The 19,252-nt window shown below is 40.3% G+C and overlaps 1 protein-coding gene across 3 annotated transcripts in view; it reads left to right on the top strand.

The window, feature by feature from the left end:
- The first annotated feature begins 12,116 nt into the window (after nt 1–12,116).
- The window catches only part of LOC124267003 (transmembrane protein 98-like), a 33,376-nt gene continuing 26,240 nt past the window's right edge, over nt 12,117–19,252 (top strand). The window contains exon 1 of one of the 3 annotated variants that reach the window (XM_046701846.1): nt 12,117–12,209. The gene's annotated coding sequence lies outside the window, so the exon portion shown is untranslated. Of the gene's footprint in view, nt 12,210–12,305; nt 12,464–19,252 lie in introns of those variants that run through there. The other 2 variants (XM_046701847.1, XM_046701845.1) reach the window with 2 other exon arrangements.

The following is a 19,252-nucleotide window of genomic DNA, read 5'->3' as shown; positions in this document are numbered from 1 at the left end:
TTCAATATATATTAATTCGGAATGAATGCCCATTTTCTGATAGTTTGTTTTTTATTATTTAACAATACCTCTTTTAATGAAGTCCCACGTGTGTTGACAACCGTCCAGATGAAGACTGCCGGGAAAGGCAGGACTGCTACAAGTGATATCATCCAACCAACTACATTGGCCCAGGCTGGGAAGATGTAGTCCTCATACTTGGGCGGCCGGTATGAATACACTGAATGGCCAAATATCACCTAGGGAAGTATTAACGACGTTGTCAATTCATTACAATGTTATTTTTGAGTGAGATATCTGGTGAATAAATACACATTAGCTCTGAACGTATTTTATCGGGTATTTACAATCGGAGTAAGACTCGACAGTCGGGAGACCAAGAGTGTTTATATGTTTGTGTCGAACTTGGTCCATACTAAAATCATTTAATACTATGTTCGTATTATTTTAGTTTAGTTCGTGCTGGTAATAGGGGTAGGTTGCACACTTTGTTGAACGAAATATCCGAATATTTGAAAGCGTTTGTATTTATATTTCGGTATATTCTCCCCAGAAGGTGTTTGCTGTCACGTTCATGCCTCCTTTAACCCGTGGAGATCCGGGTTAGAATAGATCATTGTATCCCAAATGCGTAGATCGATGTTCATGCTGTTGATCACTGGATTGTCTGGTCCAGACTCGATTATTTACAGACCGCCGCCATATAGCTGGAATATTGCTGAGTGCGGCGTAAAACTAAACTCACTCACTCACCATAATCGCCTCTGTACTCTAACCTGCATATTTACGGGTAGAAGGAGGAAAAGAACCACGTGATATTCTAAACTACAACGCAGCAATCTGTGTTATGTCTTTTTGTTGTTTGACGCCAAACTAAGTAATTCTCCAGCTAAATGACGGTCATGTCGTACAACAAGCATTGATTATCACAGATTAAATACGCTGAATGTGTATTTTAACAAAATTGTTAGCTTATCGAGAATTGTCATCATATACTTTTGCCTGTTTAGTTTTAGTAGCTTCAGACCTGGTATGAATGATATATACCAAATCTGTATTATTTGTCATCACCACCGTATATAGTCCGCACTATCCATCGGAACAGATTCCACTGTTCGACAAAGCAACATAGGGAGAAAATTATACGAATGGATCACTGAAATCATTACTTCCGATGTCTACATACTTGAGACAACGGTTGTGTATGATGTTGTGGTCAGCCATTGTGGCAAAACACCCAGTAGACACACCTTGAGAATACAGGCTATAACCAAGAGGCTTGATCCATACCTTTGAACGTGAAATGGGAAAACATGTATTTATTCACATGCTATGGAATCAGTGTGGCTGTATACATGTAGTTGTTGCACAATATTGACGTCATCATCTCTGCAGAGGAAAGCAGATTTATCTTTGAATGGAAACATTCACTTTTACAATTGCTGTATTTTTACTTTTAAACCAGCATGTTCTAAAGTTTTGGTTTTGTAAAAAAAAAAAATTTTAAATATGAAACATTAATACCAGAGGATAATCTGTCTCGAGTAAAGGCTAAGATAGTAGGGAACATTTTATGTATGGATGATAGTGGTACAAGTTGTTCACAAAAAGGTTGAGGGTAAAGCATTCCAACTTTTTCGTGGGTCTTCGAGCCTTTGAGTAAAAGATTGCATTTCACGAAAATGGTAAGAGTTGAGACTTCCAAGTTACTTTTGGGTCTTTGAGCCTTTCAAAATTGGGGTTGATGTAGAAATAAATTCCATCTGCGGATCCTGGTAGTAGACAGACACGGATGAGGAAGATGGGGTAATGATGTACGGAATAGCCACGGTGACATACACAAGCTGAAGGAAACCAACACGCCGATTGGATTGGAACCAACTATTCATATTGGATATAACAACATATACTCCTAACAAAAAGTTCGTTCGTTCGTCACGTCGAAGACACGGGTTCGATTCCCCACATGGGTACAATGTGTGAAGCCCATTTCTGGTGTTCCCCATCGTGATATTGCTGGAATATTGCTAAAAGGGGCGTAAAATCGTCCTCACTCACTCAGATGACAGTAGTTCATCCTGCAGCCTTGCATTGTTGGACAGGAATTACATGTTATGAAACGTTCGCAACACAGTATGTCCCTTTGTATGGTGAGCATGCATATTATGTTAAAACTTTCTCATGCGTTTCTGATGACACGCCTATACAGATATATTGAGACAGTCGGACATAAAAACGTGCCTTGTTTCAGAATTTATTAGGTAATACATTTTAAAAAGTTAACCAGTTATTGCGAGTTTGTGTTTGCGCCGTTTTAGGTGTAGTCAAGCATTATAATGGTATGTAAGTTCCATATGGGATTGTCTGGCTTTGTTAAGTGTCCAACGCCTGATTTTAATTATTCAAACTAATTAACCTGCGGGAAAAGTATATGTTTGAACTTTGATGTGGTTTGTTTTACAACTACACAGTGATGCTCATCTGAAGGGAATGGAACACAGCCTTCATAGCCTTCACTTGGCCACCCAGCCACAGCTACTGGCTGCTACTTGGCTGAAACGTATGCATCGGAAGTTAATATCCATTCTCACACGCACCAAACCGATGCCGAACATTTTATCACTGGATAATCTGACCCGTGCTCCGGATTATGTACAGATCGAATCTTTACACGGATAATATGTGTGAAGCCTCTTCTGGTGTCCCCCGCAGTGATATTAGTGAAGCATTATTAAAAGCGGCGTAAAACCATATTCAAAGAATAAAAAGAAGTTGTTGTCATGTATTCATGTTCGTCCAACTTCTAAATGCCTCACAAATTCTTCCTGAGTATCCAGGTACATACTATCACTGATGCTGTCTTGACGTCAAAAGCCAATGCCCAGTTCTGGCTTTCCATTCGTAAGTGTATGTGTAGGTACGTTTAAACGACCATGCCCTGTCCGGTAGATCATCATTTTATCGTAATTCCAAAACTCAATAATTGTCGTTTCGGCCCATTGTGTTTATATACAGCAGTGGCAAAAGGGTTCCGCGTGTGAGGCAATCAGTGCAAACGGGACGCACAGATCAGTCAAACCTGAACGCACGGGGCTTAGCTTGGGATGGCTTTATGGGAAAACGTGACGACATCCGCACGTGTCGCACATGACGTGAAAGCTAAGACACGGGGCTTTCGATCCATAGTAACAATAAAAGCCTGTGGTCGATGTACGAAACATAACATGCATCTGCAACGTGAAATACTGCCGTAAATCGGGTCAAATCGGGCTTAAAAGCGCCCCGTCTTCGAACCCGTTAAAGACAGGTCACTTCTGATGATACCACCAGTTGGCCCTGGGAACCAGCTTCACGTCGATGTGCAACATGTCAATGGGTTGTGTACATTTGTCGTCCACGCGACGTATAAAAGATGATCGCCGAGCAAGGCTCTTTTCTTGGTATAAAGACATGTCTATATCAGATTGCCAAATGGACGTGGACGTCCAACCAGGTGCCCCACGTCGACCCCGTGACGACCCCAGGTGCCTTATGCACGTGGCAACATTTTCATATATATGATATGCGTGCATATGTTTCTTTCTCCGGGGGCGAGACGATTAGTGCAAGCGGGATGCAGAGATCAAACCCCTTTTGATATGAAATCTGAGCTGTTTTGGCTCCCGTCACACGCACGGGGCTTAGCTTCGGGGGGCTTTAAGGGTGGGAAAACGTGACGACACCCGCACGTGTCGCACATGACGTGAAAGCTAAGAGACGGGGCTTTCGATCCATAGTAACAACAAAACCCTGTGGTCGATGTACGAAACATAACAAGCACCTGCAGCGTGAAATACTGCCGTAAATCGGGTCAAATCGGGCTTAAAAGCGCCCCGTCTTCGAACCCGTTAAAGACAGGTCACTTCTGATGATACCACCAGTTGGCCCTGGGAACCAGCTTCACGTCGATGTGCAACATGTCAATGGATTGTGTATAGTCGTCGTCCACGCGACGTTTAAACAACAACACGCACCGTTTCTGTCCCCTGATATAGTAATGAAAGCGACACGTCTTTCCCATAATTAGTAGCAAAAGTGACATACTATTAACATAATTACTAAGAAAAATGATAAACCCTTCCCATTATTACTAACTAAAGTGACAAATCTTTCCACGTATACTGACAACAAGACTAAGCCTCCGCATTATTAACAACAGCAAGCATGTGATAGCCCAGTGGTGTAAGCGTTCAGTCGTTACACTGTGTACCCTGTTCGATATTACTGGATTAGTGTTAAAATTGGCGTAAATTAAAATCACTCACTCACTACTAAGAGAAGCGACAAACCCTTTCGATGTTGAAATATTCATTTCCTTTTTTTCATTATAATTGATTTCCTTTGTAGTATAACTATTGCGCTAAAGTTATCAATTTACATAATAAATACCCACTCACGCTAATCGTTATGTATGTCAAAGCCATTGGTATAGATATATAAAACTGATCTCATATTCACAGGTATAAAGGTAAATTCTTCATTTAAAATATATCCTCCAAAATGTTCATGCCCCTAACTATTATTAATCGTTGCATAGTGACACTGATGCAAAGCTGCTGATAAAGGGAGTTGACAAATTTGTGTCTCAATACCTCTGTCTCAATATCCGACCATGGTCCCTAGCATGGTGATCTACCTTCAGTTGTTGGTGATCTATAGCCTATTTTTATATTGTGTTGTCCTCTATAGTTAAAATGTTTTAGATTTAATTACTAGTTTTACATTTGTATCTGTGATATTCTAGTTGTTTTGCTGTCCATCGTTGACAGGATTTTATACTCTATCTTTAATTATTGTTAATCTATTATATGTTGTTTTAGTCATGATATGGCTGAAATATTGCCAAAGTGACTTTAAATTTTAACTGACTCACTCACTCGCTCAATATCCGAATAGCATGGGACTTATTTGAGTGACATACTGATCTCATCTGCAATTGTCCTGATTATTCATATTCGATTTACAAGCGATTAAGAATTTACATTATCCTTCTTAGAAATTCACATTTTTGAAAGCAGATGTAGCATTTACTTTTTAGAATGTCTGATACTAATGAAGTATAAAAATTGTTGTACGAGTGTACCTTGTAAATACAAATGAAACTGTGTGTGGGATAATTGAATCTGTTAGAATCAATTCCATATGTTTGTTTGATCTGTGACTCTCACAGCTTGTCAAATGTCTTGAATGAGTGAGTGAATAGTTTTCCAAAATCACGGCAGAGGACACCAGAATTGGGCTTCACATCTTGTACTCTTGTGGTGAATTGAACCTATGAACTGACGAGCGAGGGCTTTAACCATTCGTCTACCCAAAATGGATTGACATGAGGACCATTAGATATTCAATACCAAGAGCTACAGCTCTCCCAACAACTGATGTACTCTGTGTCCAATGACAGTACCATTGGATCGCAGAAGTATAAATTTTGTAAATAAGAAGCGTGAACACAAGAAAAAAACCTAAACATTCTGCTGATGCAAAATCCATCTTGTGTAAGGCAAAACATAAGGTGAAATATACATAAATGGATCACTGAAAACTGCACTGAGCGTTCATGCCATTGGCTGCATTTCGTGGATGCTGTCCTCGTGATGAGTACTTTTCCATTGTTCAGTAGGTTCCAGTGCCTTCTGAAGTTTCTAAAACGCAAACATATTCAATCAATATGTCATTTGAAAGTATGATTTCGGAACATGCTAATGCTGTATGGATTCTGTTTACCAGGGAACGAACAAATATCCACAATCTGTGCGTTTGTATTATCAAATTCGATATTATTACAATACTTGACAGTACGTGTTACTTCAGGTCATCTGAACCACAGTTGGCTTCAATGGTGTTTCTCAACAGTAGACACACCTTGAGAATACAGGCTATAACCAAGAGGCTTGATCCATACCTTTGAACGTGAAATGGGAAAACATGTATTTATTCACATGCCATGAATAGGAATCAGTATGGCTGTATACATGTAGTTGTTGCACAATATTGACGTCATCATCTCTGCAGAGGAAAGCAGATTTATCTTTGAATGGAAACATTCACTTTTACAATTGCTGTATTTTTACTTTTAAACCAGCATGTTCTAAAGTTTTGGTTTTGTAAAAAAAATAATTTTAAATATGAAACATTAATACCAGAGGATAATCTGTCTCGAGTATAGGCTAAGATAGTAGGGAACATTTTATGTATGGATGATAGTGGTACAAGTTGTTCACAAAAAGGTTGAGGGTAAAGCATTCCAACTTTTTCGTGGGTCTTCGAGCCTTTCAGAATTTGGGTAGAGTAAAAGATTGCATTTCACGAAAAGAGTTGAGACTTCCAAGTTACTTTTGGGTCTTTGAGCCTTTCAAAATTGGGGTTGATGTAGAAATAAATTCCATCTGCGGATCCTGGTAGTAGACAGACACGGATGAGGAAGATGGAGGTAATGATGTACGGAATAGCCACGGTGACATACACAAGCTGAAGGAAACCAACACGCCGATTGGATTGGAACCAACTATTCATATTGGATATAACATATACTCCTAACAAAAAGTTCGTTCGTTCGTCACGCCGAAGACACGGGTTCGATTCCCCACATGGGTACAATTTGTGAAGCCCATTTCTGGTGTTCCCCATTGTGTATCCAGGTACATACTATCACTGATGCTGTCTTAGTACTAATATATTGTCAATTCTGAAACGAAATTAACAGCCCTTGATTTCAGCCTCGAGGGGAGCGCCATATGTCAGTGAAGCGTCCGTACAATACCTATGTCTGCGATAGCAGTATTCCTTCCCTTTCATGTCTCTCTCAGATTCAGAATCGAATATTCGATAATGAAATTGAATCGTAAACCATAAATCTTATATTCTTAATCAGAATCGAATATTCGATAAGGAAATTGAATATTAAGCCTAAGAAAATATCACTATTTGAAATAGTGACTTGTTATGTAGCCGTAAAGATTAAAATGACAATTGATTCATTCCGGCAACAACTTACATTACATACCACAACAATTAAAATTTACTACTTGTATACAATTTGACGATTTTTACAAAGGGAGGAGGTATATTTAATACCTAGACCGTGTTGACAACAGGATGACCCATACCGAGAGCTGATAGTCATATAAGAAATGAAAATAGTGCTTTGATCATTTAGGGATCGTTCAAACTGTATGGCTAGGGGTCATCATGATGATGTTTAAGGATAAGCATGTACAATGTGAATGCCACACCACCGACCTTATTGCGCAATTTCTGTACACAGTAGTGACAAATGCATGTCATGCACAAAATCAGTGACTCCCACCCACCCCTTCCCATGAATTTTAAGCATCATTTATTAATGGACACCAGAAATGGGCTTCACAAATTGTACCCAAGTGGGGAATCGAACCCGGTATTCGGTGTGACGAGCGAACGCTTTAACCACTAGGCTACCCCACCGCCCCTCATCATCATCATCAACTGGTTTTAACACAAATACAAAAACACGCAAAGCAAAACAAACAAATAATATTAACATTGACACGATAGAAGCATGTACAATGTGAATGCCACACCACCGACCCCCACCCCCACCCCTTAAATTTCTGTACACAGTAAGTGACAAATGCATATCATGCACAAAATCAGTGACTCCCACCCACCCTTCCCATGAATTTTAAGCATCATTTATTAATAGTACCCTCCCCAGAACAAAATGGGTGACATTCCCTTAAAATCATCATCATTATTATCACTGACTGACTGAGTATGGGTTTACGCCGTTTTTTAGCAATATACCAGCAATATCACGGCGGGGGACACCAGAAATGGGCTTCACAAATTGTACCCAAGTGGGGAATCGAACCCAGGTATTCGGCGTGACGAGCGAACGCTTTAACCACTAGGCTACCCCACCGCCCCTCATCATCATCATCAACTAACACAAATACAAAAAACACGCAAAGCAAAAACAAACAAATAATACAACACACACACGCGCGCGCGAGCGCACGCACACCAAGCCATATTTTTATGAACAGTTCCTTATCAATCTGACCGCCTCCCTGGTGTAGTGGTTAGAGCGTCCGCCCGGAGAGCGAAAGGTCGTGGGTTCCATCCCCGACCGCGTCATACCAAACGACGTTAAAATATGGTACTTGTTGGTCCCTGCCTGGCGCTCGGCATTAATGGGTACAACAAGGACTGGTCGGCTCGGAGTCAGTATACTGTGTCTGAGTGGGGTATTCATGCTTCACTGCGGCATGGTATCTCAGTGGGCTAGCACTATAAAACCAGCTTAAGTCTGGGCTAGTACAAGCAGCCGCACATACACATACACACGCATGCACGTCGTCATATGAGCGAAATATTCTAAAACCCAATTTCACCTCACCACCACCTTATCAATCTAAGCTCTCAGGAAGAAACTGTGTAAGTGACAAAGGTGCACATTAACGGGCGTCAGGTGTAGGTAACCGCCAGCATAGTCTCTCCACTCTTGCTGCTTAATGCTGTAAATACGTGACATCATGTTATCTCAATAACGTAATTTATGTTAAAGCATAAGTGTGTTCTAAGCAGTGGAGTAGCCTCTCTCTCTCTCTCTCTCAAAGTGGCGGTGGGGTAGCCTAGTGGTTAAAGCGTTGGCTCGTTACGCCGAAGATCCGGGTTCGAATCCCCACTTGGGTACAATGTGTGAAGCCCATTTCTGGTGTCCCCCGCCGTCATGTTGCTGGAATATTGCTAAAAGCGACGTAAAACCAAACTCAGTCAGTCAGTGTCTCTAATTATAGTTCAAATGAGTGAATCTATGTTTCGCAACCGTGATATTATATATATACATATATGTTGCGCTACTAGTGGTTGATTTTATATGACGAGTGACAATGGTGATGCAAGGACACGCATTCATGCAGACGGCCTCCATTTTACATAAATTCCATATATAAACGTCTTCGCCGGCTATAAAATAAACCCCAGCATGTCAGATCTGACCGAATCACTTCAAACAGGTCTGAACTCAACAGATACCGTCTAAATGATTCTAATTTCATATAAAGGAGGCTTATAAACACACCCAACCTTGAGGGTATAACGTACACTAAGACGCCAGAGGGCGCCTCAGGCACGTTTCCTTGGTGAATAAAACTAGCCTGTGTTCAGTTGCACAAACACACCACACTGTCAGGTGCAAATTACAGGTGTCGGGCACGCCCTCTCTCTGTGATTCTATGGATGAACATTGTATACGTAAAATGGGTATTTGGACGCCAAAGTGGGAGGTGGTAGAATATATACAGTTACTTCAATGACAGTCAATAAAAGAGTTGTGAAGTGAGTGAGTGAGTTGTGTTTGACGCCGCGTTTAAAAACAATATTCCTGTTATGGTCGGCAGCCTATAATGGGAGGAAAACCCAAGGTGATGGTGTCGTGAAGCATTTTCTTATTCCACAGCTGGTCGGTGGGGTAGCCTAGTGGTTAAAGCGTTCGCTCGTCACGCCGAAGACCCGGGTTCGATTCTGACATATCTAATCACTTGATTATCTGATTGACGCGGTTGTACTCCGGATTATGTACAGGCCTCGCCATATAGCTGCAATGTCGCGGGGAGCTTCGTGAAACATCAGTTCGGTTCGTGTGAGAATGAGGTGAGGTGACATGGTGTTTAACGTCGTACTCGAGAATATTTCGCTCATATGACGACGTGCATACACATACATACACACATACACACACACACACACAGACATACACATATACATACATACATATACATACATATACATACATACATACATACATACATACATACATACATACATACATACATACATACATACATACATACATACATACATACATACATACATACAAACAAACATTTGTATAGCGCCGATATCCAGTACAACTGCTTAAAGGCGCTTTGTTTTTCCCTCGATCATTGGATATCCATCACAACGGTACATCGTATTTTTCAATCTCAACTCCCTGGGGACCATACAACAGCATACTGCCTACTAGGCGCACCGAGTTAATGTGGCTTTTTCCATCCTTACGAGGTACCCATTCACAGCTGGGTGGACTGGGACACATAGTCACAGTACTTTGTCCAAGTTTACTGCACGTTGCTGTACCCGCAACTGGGTGTTTGCACGTATTCCAACGGATTCGTGGGTTCTTTTAAGTGCACAGGGTTGTGTACTGTACACTAGGGGTTGTGGCAACACTGAAAGAGTCCGCACACAAAGTTGACTCCAAGGCTTTTTACACCCGGTCACAGGTGGGCTCGATCCCGGCACCTCCAATCCAAGCTCGCTGGATTACTAGCCTGGCGCGTTAGACAGCTCGCCCACCGCGCCCGCGCATGCGTGTGTATGTGTGGCTCCTTGTACTAGCCCAGACTTCAGCTGGTTTTATAGTGCTAGCTCACTGAGATAGCAAGCCGAAGTTAAGCATGAATACCCCATTCAGACATATGTTTTTTGTATACGGACTCCGAGCAGACAAGACCTTATTGTACCCATTAAAGCCGAGCGCCAGGCAGGGGCAACAAGTACCATATTTTATCGTCCTTTGGTATGACCGGGATCGAACCCGTGATCTTCCGCTCTCCGGGCGGACGCTCTAACCACTACACCCTGGAGGCGGTCGTGTGAGAGCGAATAGTAACTTACAATACATATGTCAATAATTCAGACATGGTAATCAGTTCAGTATTTGTGACAGGGTAGCCTAGTGGTAATACTAGTGGTAAGCCTAGTAGTAATACGAAGTCCATCCATTCCTCTCATGGCTACAATGTGCGAAGCTTCTTTCTTGCGTCCACTGCCATTATAATAGTGGACTACTCCAAAAAGCAAAGCAAATACCTACTCGCTTTAACTGGTTAACTTACTTATATTCATTACCTGAAATGCTCTAAAACCAAGCACGTTTTATGGCCGACTGTCTAAATATATATGTGGGCGTTTCACATCAGAGTCGCATTAGAAAGTTTCAATATGATATGCCTCTATTTTTATGTGTCCTAGATTAACGCTTAGTCTCTTATATTTAATTTTGATAGTAACAAATAAACCCATTTAAATTGAAAAGGAGCCCAAGTGAGATGGGAACCTGGGGGAATCTAGACTTGCTTCATATAGAGCTTTTAGCATTGCAGCGATCAAGGGCAAGGCAGTAGGGAAAACAATGTGGTACAGGGACTGTGAGACAACCTATACATGTCTCCGTACAGGAGTCAGTATAAGCAGCGTCCTATCGCTTAGGCTGTCCACATGATTTTCTGTGTTTCCCATCTTCTACCAGCCCTGAATTTTCATTCCGACGTGAATTTAAAAACATACGTGTCCCAGTCTGAGGGTATTTATGCCCATTTGTGCCAAACAATACTCATGAGGGGCAGTGTGGTAGCCTAGTGGTTAAAGCGTTCGCCGAAGACCTGGGTTCGATTCCCCACGGAGGTAAAATGTGTGAAGCCCATTTCTGGTGTCCCCTGCCGTGATATTGCTGGGATATTGCTAAAAGCGGCGGAAAATTAAACTCACTCACTCACTCACCATTCGTGACAATTATATAATCCACGTGTGTGCCAGAAACACCTGTCCATTTATATTTATTTTTAGTACTGCACTTTATGGCACATGTTTTCATATTTCAAAAACAGGTAGGCTTCATATTCTTTTCATTTACATGTATTTTAAAACCCGATCTTCATTATGAATCAGTTTTACCGAGTGGTGCAAAACAAAATACATAAAATTTCATGAAATAAGGTATGCAATTTGTGAAAAACGTTTTGTTTTGTTAGCGAGCGCGTCCGCTCTCATGACAGTTGAGGCTGGATTTGAGAAACATTAAAAATTCCGGATATCCTTACACATCGTACTGAATTAATTTGCAATGACTTTGCAAGATTTGTCAGCGCGATAGGTGTTACGCTCCCCATTGTCCTGTGGATGGATCGCATTTGTAGTTTGTGTCAAACTGACATGGGATACGTAAGTGAGACCTTAACATTACACCCTACACCAGTTACTCCCCTTTTATATACAAACATGTTCCATGAAGTGTTTGACATTTATTTACTCAGGTTGGTGACAGGGGAGTCTCTCCACAAAATCGAGTGACTCACGAGGCCCTTCGAGTCACGTGATCAAAGTTGTGCGCTTCCAAAAAGAGAAAAGTAAGTTAAATTTCATATACATGCGACCTATACAACTTTTATCCAACTTACGCAACTTTGTAATAGTTCTCGCCTTAATCGTGTACAAAATTGTGAAAACTTTTCAGACAGTTCGAGAGTAGGCGATGACCGCCATCTTAGTCGATGAGAGAGGTGGAAGAGTTTGTTTGCATTTGTTGATAACGTTCAACAGGTGGTATAACTTCTAATCACAGTTTGATTTACACACTGCTACAAATCGGTAACCCTCCCAGGTGAGTTATGTACATTAGGCGCCATAAGATTGTGATATGTTGCTGTTAATATCCTTCTTCTACAGGGGTTTGTTTACAAAACGAATCCGGACACCGAGGTCTTGCAAATCATGATTTATTGTTACACAAACTCACACATTGTTGTATATAGCCATGTTTATTGTCGTTACTGACTTTATGACCGGTTGCATAACCGATTTAGTGCAGGTGTCGTGTGATATGACCAGGTCACCTGAACTGACGATGTTGTCATCTGGTCAAAATGTACTACAGAGTAAACAGAGTGAGACGCTCCTATGCAAACATACTATGGGATATACTACCGTATTACTTGTTTTCCTGTGAAAGGTTAACAACTATGCCTAAGCTATCAAATGCTTACTACACCACGTTTGACACCATTCGTGACAGGGGCAGTGGGTAGCCTAGTGGTTAAAGTGTTCGCTTGTCTCGCTGACCCAGGTTCGATCCACCCCATGGGTACAATGCGTGAAGCCCATTTCAGGTGTACCCTGCTGTGATATTGCTGGAATATTGCGCAAAGCAGTGTAAAACTAAACTCACTCACTCACTCACCATTCGTGACAATCATATAATCCATGTGTGTCAGAGGCCCAGATAAGCTGCATATTTGGGTAAAATACGCACAGAAAATTTCCAATTACGCATTGAAAAATAATTTTTGCGTACCAATTACGCATTTAAAATGTTAAGCACAAAGTTTAAAACATATGCGTACAGAATATATCTATAAAAATCACTTAAAGAAAAAGACATCGATTGGTATCAAGTTGTATTGTTAGTATAGGAAATAATTTCCATTATATTTAAGTTGGTTTTGCTTCAGTATGACATAAGGCAGTACATACCTGCTTAGTAAACTTACTCAATGACATATACTTAGGTGAGTAAAATCACTGAAATACCCACATATTTGAAAGCAGTGGGTAACGGAAAATGAAATACCCACTCAACATTCATAATACCCACTCCAAAAAAATACAGTGGGTACAGTACCCACATGAGCTAAATCTTATCTGTAGCTCTGTGTGTGAAAGAAACACCTGTCCAGTTATATCTATTTTTAGTAGTGCACGTTATGGCACATGTGTTCATGTTTCAAGTACCGTCATGTAGAGGATTGAACTCACTCTGCCAGCTTCAAGCTGAGCTTGGCTAATGAGTAATTCTAATTAGCCAACACTCTTCCACAGGAACATGTGTGCTATCACAAATAGTTTGTGCTCGTTTACCAAGTCTGTCAACACTATTGTTTATCCTTTCGCACATGCACAGTAGTCATGTTCTCAGTGAAACTCACAACTTGTTAAAACCGTATGGCTTTTCCCAAACCATGGTCATATTATTCATTAGGTGCCATGTAAGATCTATGAAGTGAAAGCCAGAGTCTGCAGTCTGCACTAATTAGCACTACAGTAATTAGCTCTGCAGTACACTGTCCCTTTAAACTGCATTCCTGCCATTTCCTTGCTATTGTAAAAGAAGACAGTTTTGGCATCTATTATTCAAGCCATTACTGTTAATTAATTAGAAAGGGACCTCCAGGGCAGTACACCATGCAGTTAACGATAAACAGAACTGCTCCGGCAATGCTATATTTCTGGGATGTCAGCACAGTGTTCGTGGTTGGGAAAAAAGCTCTGCATTCCTAAAACGCATGGCCATTGGATGCATCATCGTCATTATTTTGAAGAAGGATCAACTAAACTTTCACCCATTCAGCAAGTTTTACAGTTTCATAAAGAATTTGGGGAGGTGTGGCTCACTACACGTGACTCAAATCTCAGAACTGTGAATAACTATATAAGGCATGAATTCGTGACATATATATGGTCACACTCGGTTCGGAGTGTTGCATGCCATCTGGCGATGTCGCTATTTATAAACCTGGGGAATTCCAAGTTTTGATGACATCACCATGTCAAGAAGTACGATGTTACATTTCAGCATCATGACAAATAAGGAAATAATTTGGAATGTAACTTCCCAGAACACAAAATGCTTTACGTGCAGAACATGCAGGTAGAAAATATTGTTCGTGAAATGTAGATTTGTTTGAAACATGCATGTTCAGTTAACACGAACACTGTTCAACACATACAATTTGCCAAAATATGTTTCCAAGCAATTGGCTGGTCTGTCTCACATTCCGTGAAATTCTGCTATTCTTGATGGTTTGCTATGTTTGATCATGTATTAAGTGATGCTATCAAAAGAATATTTCCAGGAGTGTTATATATATTTATAACACCTTATATGGTCTACAAGAGACACCTGTGAAGATTCGGGTTAGAATTGATCTTCAGCAATCCATGCTTGTCGTAAGAGGCGACTAACAGGATTGGGTGGTCAGGCTCGCTGGTTTTGTTGACACATGTCATCATATCCCAATTCTGTAGGTCAATGCTCATGCTGTTGATCACTGGATTGTCTGGTCCAGACTCGATTATTTACAGATAATCGCCAGATAGCTGGAATATTGCTGAATGTGGCGTAAAACTAAACTTGTTCACTCACCCAAAAGAAGCCATGTGACTAGCCCCCATTCCACTATGTTCAAAAATTACATTTGCACCTGATTAGGAAGGCAGAGAATATGTGAAAATGCATTAACAACACATGGTAGGTATGGCAATTGTCACAAGCAGGTTTTGTCAATAATCAGAGGAGAAAACACTGAAAATAGATAATGAAGTGGTTCAGATCCTTGACCCTACCACAAGATTATTGTGAGCATCTCAAATTTTCTATTTATGTAAGTCCTAGGGCATCGGTAACTTTCCCCAACAGTTGCAGGTGGGATTCCCTATGTACGGGTCATGACATTAACTGTGCACTTCCCTTCCACTGAGTATGGACAGTGTGTACCAGGCCGTGAAGGAACATCTCTTTCTTGAACTTTCCCTGCTTACTGTGTTCAGACTTTTAGCTATCAAAGATGTTATCAAAGGCCAAAGTTAAGTTTGTATTTGGGGACAAACACTGTTGAAAAAACAAAGGACAAACGATATCATTTGTCTTGAATAGAATTCTCAGGGGTTTAGTTAGACCGGATCATAGGCCATTTTCCCCCTACAACTCTGCAGCAAATGTCACTTATACTTGCTGGATGAGGACATTTGGGTAACCAAGTGGTTAAAGCGTCTGTCCATCATACTGAAGACATGGTTTAGATTCACAACATGGTTACAATGGAAATGCCTATTTCTGATGTCAACTGTCATGATATTGATTGAATGTTGCTAAAAGTGGCATAAATTTCACTCACTCACACATTCACTCTCTCACTCACAAATTTGAAAATTTCCCTTTTCATGTTTATGCAGTTATGTATGTGAGGTGAGGTGAAATTGGGTTTAATGTCGTGCTTGAGAATATTTCGCTCATATGACGATGTGCAGGCGTGTGTATGTGTATGTGCGCCTGCTTATACTAGCCCAGACGTAAGCTGGTTTTATAGTGCTAGCCCACTGAGATACCATGGCGCAGTGAAGCATGAATACCCCACTCAGACACATTATACTGACTCCGAGCCGACCAGTCCTTGTTGTACCCATTAATGCTAAGCGCCAGGCAGGGACCAACAAGTACCATATTTTAACATGTTTTGGTATGACGTGGCCGGGGATCGAACCCGCGACCTTCCGCTCTCCGGGCGGACGCTCTAACCACTACACCACAGAGGCGGTTAGTTATGTATGTTATCATCACAATCCTGGTTATTTCTTTGTAGTGGAGTTCATGCTGTTGATCCCTGGATTGTCTGGTCCAGATCCGATTATTTACAGACCGCCGCCATGTCGCTGGAATATTGCTGAGTGCAGCGTAAAACTGAAGTCACTCACTTACTCTTTGTAGTGGTAACTTGTACATCACACTCAACTGGACAAGTGAAGAGACATTTACTACAAAGGCTTTAGTGCTTAGGCTTCCATTATTGTATGGGGCGGTGGGATAGCCTAATGGTTAAAGCGTTGGATCGTCACGCCGAAGACCCAGGTTCGAATCCCCACATGGGCACAATGTGTGAAGCCCATTTCTGGTGTCCCCCGCCGTGATGTTGCTGGAATATTGCTAAAAGTGGCGTTAAACTAAACTCAGTCAGTCAGTCAGTCCATTATTGTATTCAATACTGTGTTGAAATATCTCCAAATGTAGGGCAAATATGAGCAATTATTTCCCAATTTTCCTTCCAAAGGCACTTGGTTTAGAATTAAGTGTAAATCCCTGATCCAGATATTGAGAATAATATTTTTTGTTGGTTTACATATATCCACCAACATGAAAAATGTTAATATGAAATTTACATCAAAATAACTTTTCTAATAATTTTTGTAATACAGCCATCTCTAGTGGTATGAAGATAGATATTAAATAAGTTAACTAACACTCCAATTTATTTGGAAAAGATTAATTACAAAATATAGCATACATAGGAAAGTATCAATCACAAGTTTGGAGAAAGCGTTGATAATTAAAAGTCTCTGTCCTTTGTGCATTTATGTGGGCAACATTTATGTTTGAATGCAGTCAAGACCTTTCTGTCGTACATCTGACGTTTTAAGAATAAAATAACATTCATAAATGGATGTCAACGTCTTTATTATGATGAACATGACGTTCCCTTCACCTGATGAAGGAGTGAGACAATTGTCGTGTTCCTCATAATAAAGAAGTATTCATCCATAAATTTTCACCTTTTATGTGTATCACTTCTAAATGCCATTCAAAGAAAATTAAAGTCCATAAACCAACTGACAAAATGAGAGCTAACAGAAAATCCTCTTGTCACCAAAGACAGGACTATATCAAGCTGTTACTTAGTGTTAGCATTGAATATAATACTTATTTCAGAGCGCCAATACTGAACTGATTGTTCTAGAAAAACTATGTCTTTTAATATGTGCAGTGGTTGACACTGTGTTCTAGTGATGTTCCGATGATCGAAAATCGATCGAAGAAGGATTAAAAATGATTATCGATTGTAAAAAACATTTTTTCAATTAATCGGAATTTTGTCATTTTTGTATAACACCCTTGCATGTGCGCATTTCATTGCATGACCGCATTAGTTATAAAAAATCATTAATTAGAAAAAAATGGGGAAAACCCCTTAAAATTGGTGATTACATCAAAAATGTATATTTCGATTATAATCGATAATCGTTCACCACAATCCTCCAATAATCGATAGTGGATTTGGTTTCCGATTCCCAACACTACTGTGTTCACAGATATGTTCAAGCACCATTGTATTACACAATAGTGGCTTGTATAGAAGGACTTGTTCGTTATAGTCATCATCAATCAGGTATTATTTCCACTGGTGGTAGAAAACATGAACGTCATACTAAGATCTTGAACAACCTTATGTGACTGTTCTTCATGTTTTCAAGATTTTTAGAGGTTGATATCTGTCCCAATTTCTTTAACAAGTGTCAGTCAAATTCTTAATTTGGCATTGACAATTCCCCATATCATGTTATTATAATCTGGTAAAAAGATTGCTAAAGTTTTATTGATCATGTTTAATAGGACCCGGATTTCATGTTTTGTTCAGTATTTAAGTTAAAAAACAGTGAATTAGGTAAATATGAGTGTCATTATTCAGGATTCCAATAACAATGCCAATTTTGGATAAAATATCTTTTCCCAATTTGTATGCCAGAGGCACATAGTTAAGAGGTATTAAAAACATAGCTCCCTGCTTTTAATTGGTTGCAACTTGGGAGGCCTGGATGTATCAATGTCAAGGTGACATCCTCATCCATGAACACACAACAAAGACACAGAGAGCGTTACCATAGTTTCTTGTGTACTGTTTGTTAATTTGTTTGTTGTTTAACTCCTCACTCAGAAATATTAATAATAATAATAATAATAATGTGGGTATTTATCATCCAGGTACTAATACCCGCTCTTGGCGCTACAATAGAATAGGAAAAAAAATAGTTAAGACTATATACAGAGAGACAACTGAACATAGAAAGTCTAATGATAGGCAAGACGAAAAAAGTGGGTTTTTAGAGACGATTTAAAAGTGTCCAAAGATTCAGCATTCTTGATGTGAGTGGGCAAGTTGTTCCAGAGACTGGCAGCTGCGTGTTGGAATGATCTTTTCCATAGGATGAGAGTCGAACTCTAGGAAAGTCAAGTAGCTGGTGATTCTGGGATCGTAATGGTCGGGTTGGGATGTACTGACACAGAAGACTGGAAAGGTATTCAAGTGTTTGTCCATGTAGAGCTTTGAAAGTGATACATAGAATTTTGAAGTCAATCAGGAATTTGACGGGCAACCAGTGTAGAGGCATCAGTGAAGGTGTGATATGATCTTTCTTGGACTTGAGGCTGACGATGCGAGCTGCTGAGTTCTGTAGGTTTTGAGGTTTCTGAATTTGAGTTGAACTGATGCCAAAGTGCAGACTGTTACAATAGTCGAGTCAAGAGAGTATAAGGGATCAACCAAAGAATGAGCACATTCTGTTGTGATGAGGTTTCTGATGGAGCTGATTGTTCGCAGACAATAGTGGCAGTTCTGATAAAGATGGTTGACTTGCGATTCCAAAGACAAACTAGCATCAAGATATGCACCAAGATCCTTAGTGACAGCTATATTGCGGCAATTTGTAATTTATCGAGTCTGGACACAATACAGTGATCAACATCATGAGCATCTATTTACGAATTGGGATACGATGTCAACCAAGTCAGCGAGCCTGACCACCCAATCCCATTAGTCGTCTCTTACGACAAACATGGGTTACTGAA

Source organism: Haliotis rubra, unplaced genomic scaffold (genome assembly GCF_003918875.1).
Source record: "Haliotis rubra isolate DU_JTF1 unplaced genomic scaffold, ASM391887v1 Scf1294, whole genome shotgun sequence".
In the NCBI taxonomy this organism is placed as follows: domain Eukaryota; kingdom Metazoa; phylum Mollusca; class Gastropoda; order Lepetellida; family Haliotidae; genus Haliotis; species Haliotis rubra.
The sequence above is the reverse complement of the archived record's forward strand: the minus strand, read 5'-3'. Positions and strand labels throughout refer to the sequence as shown.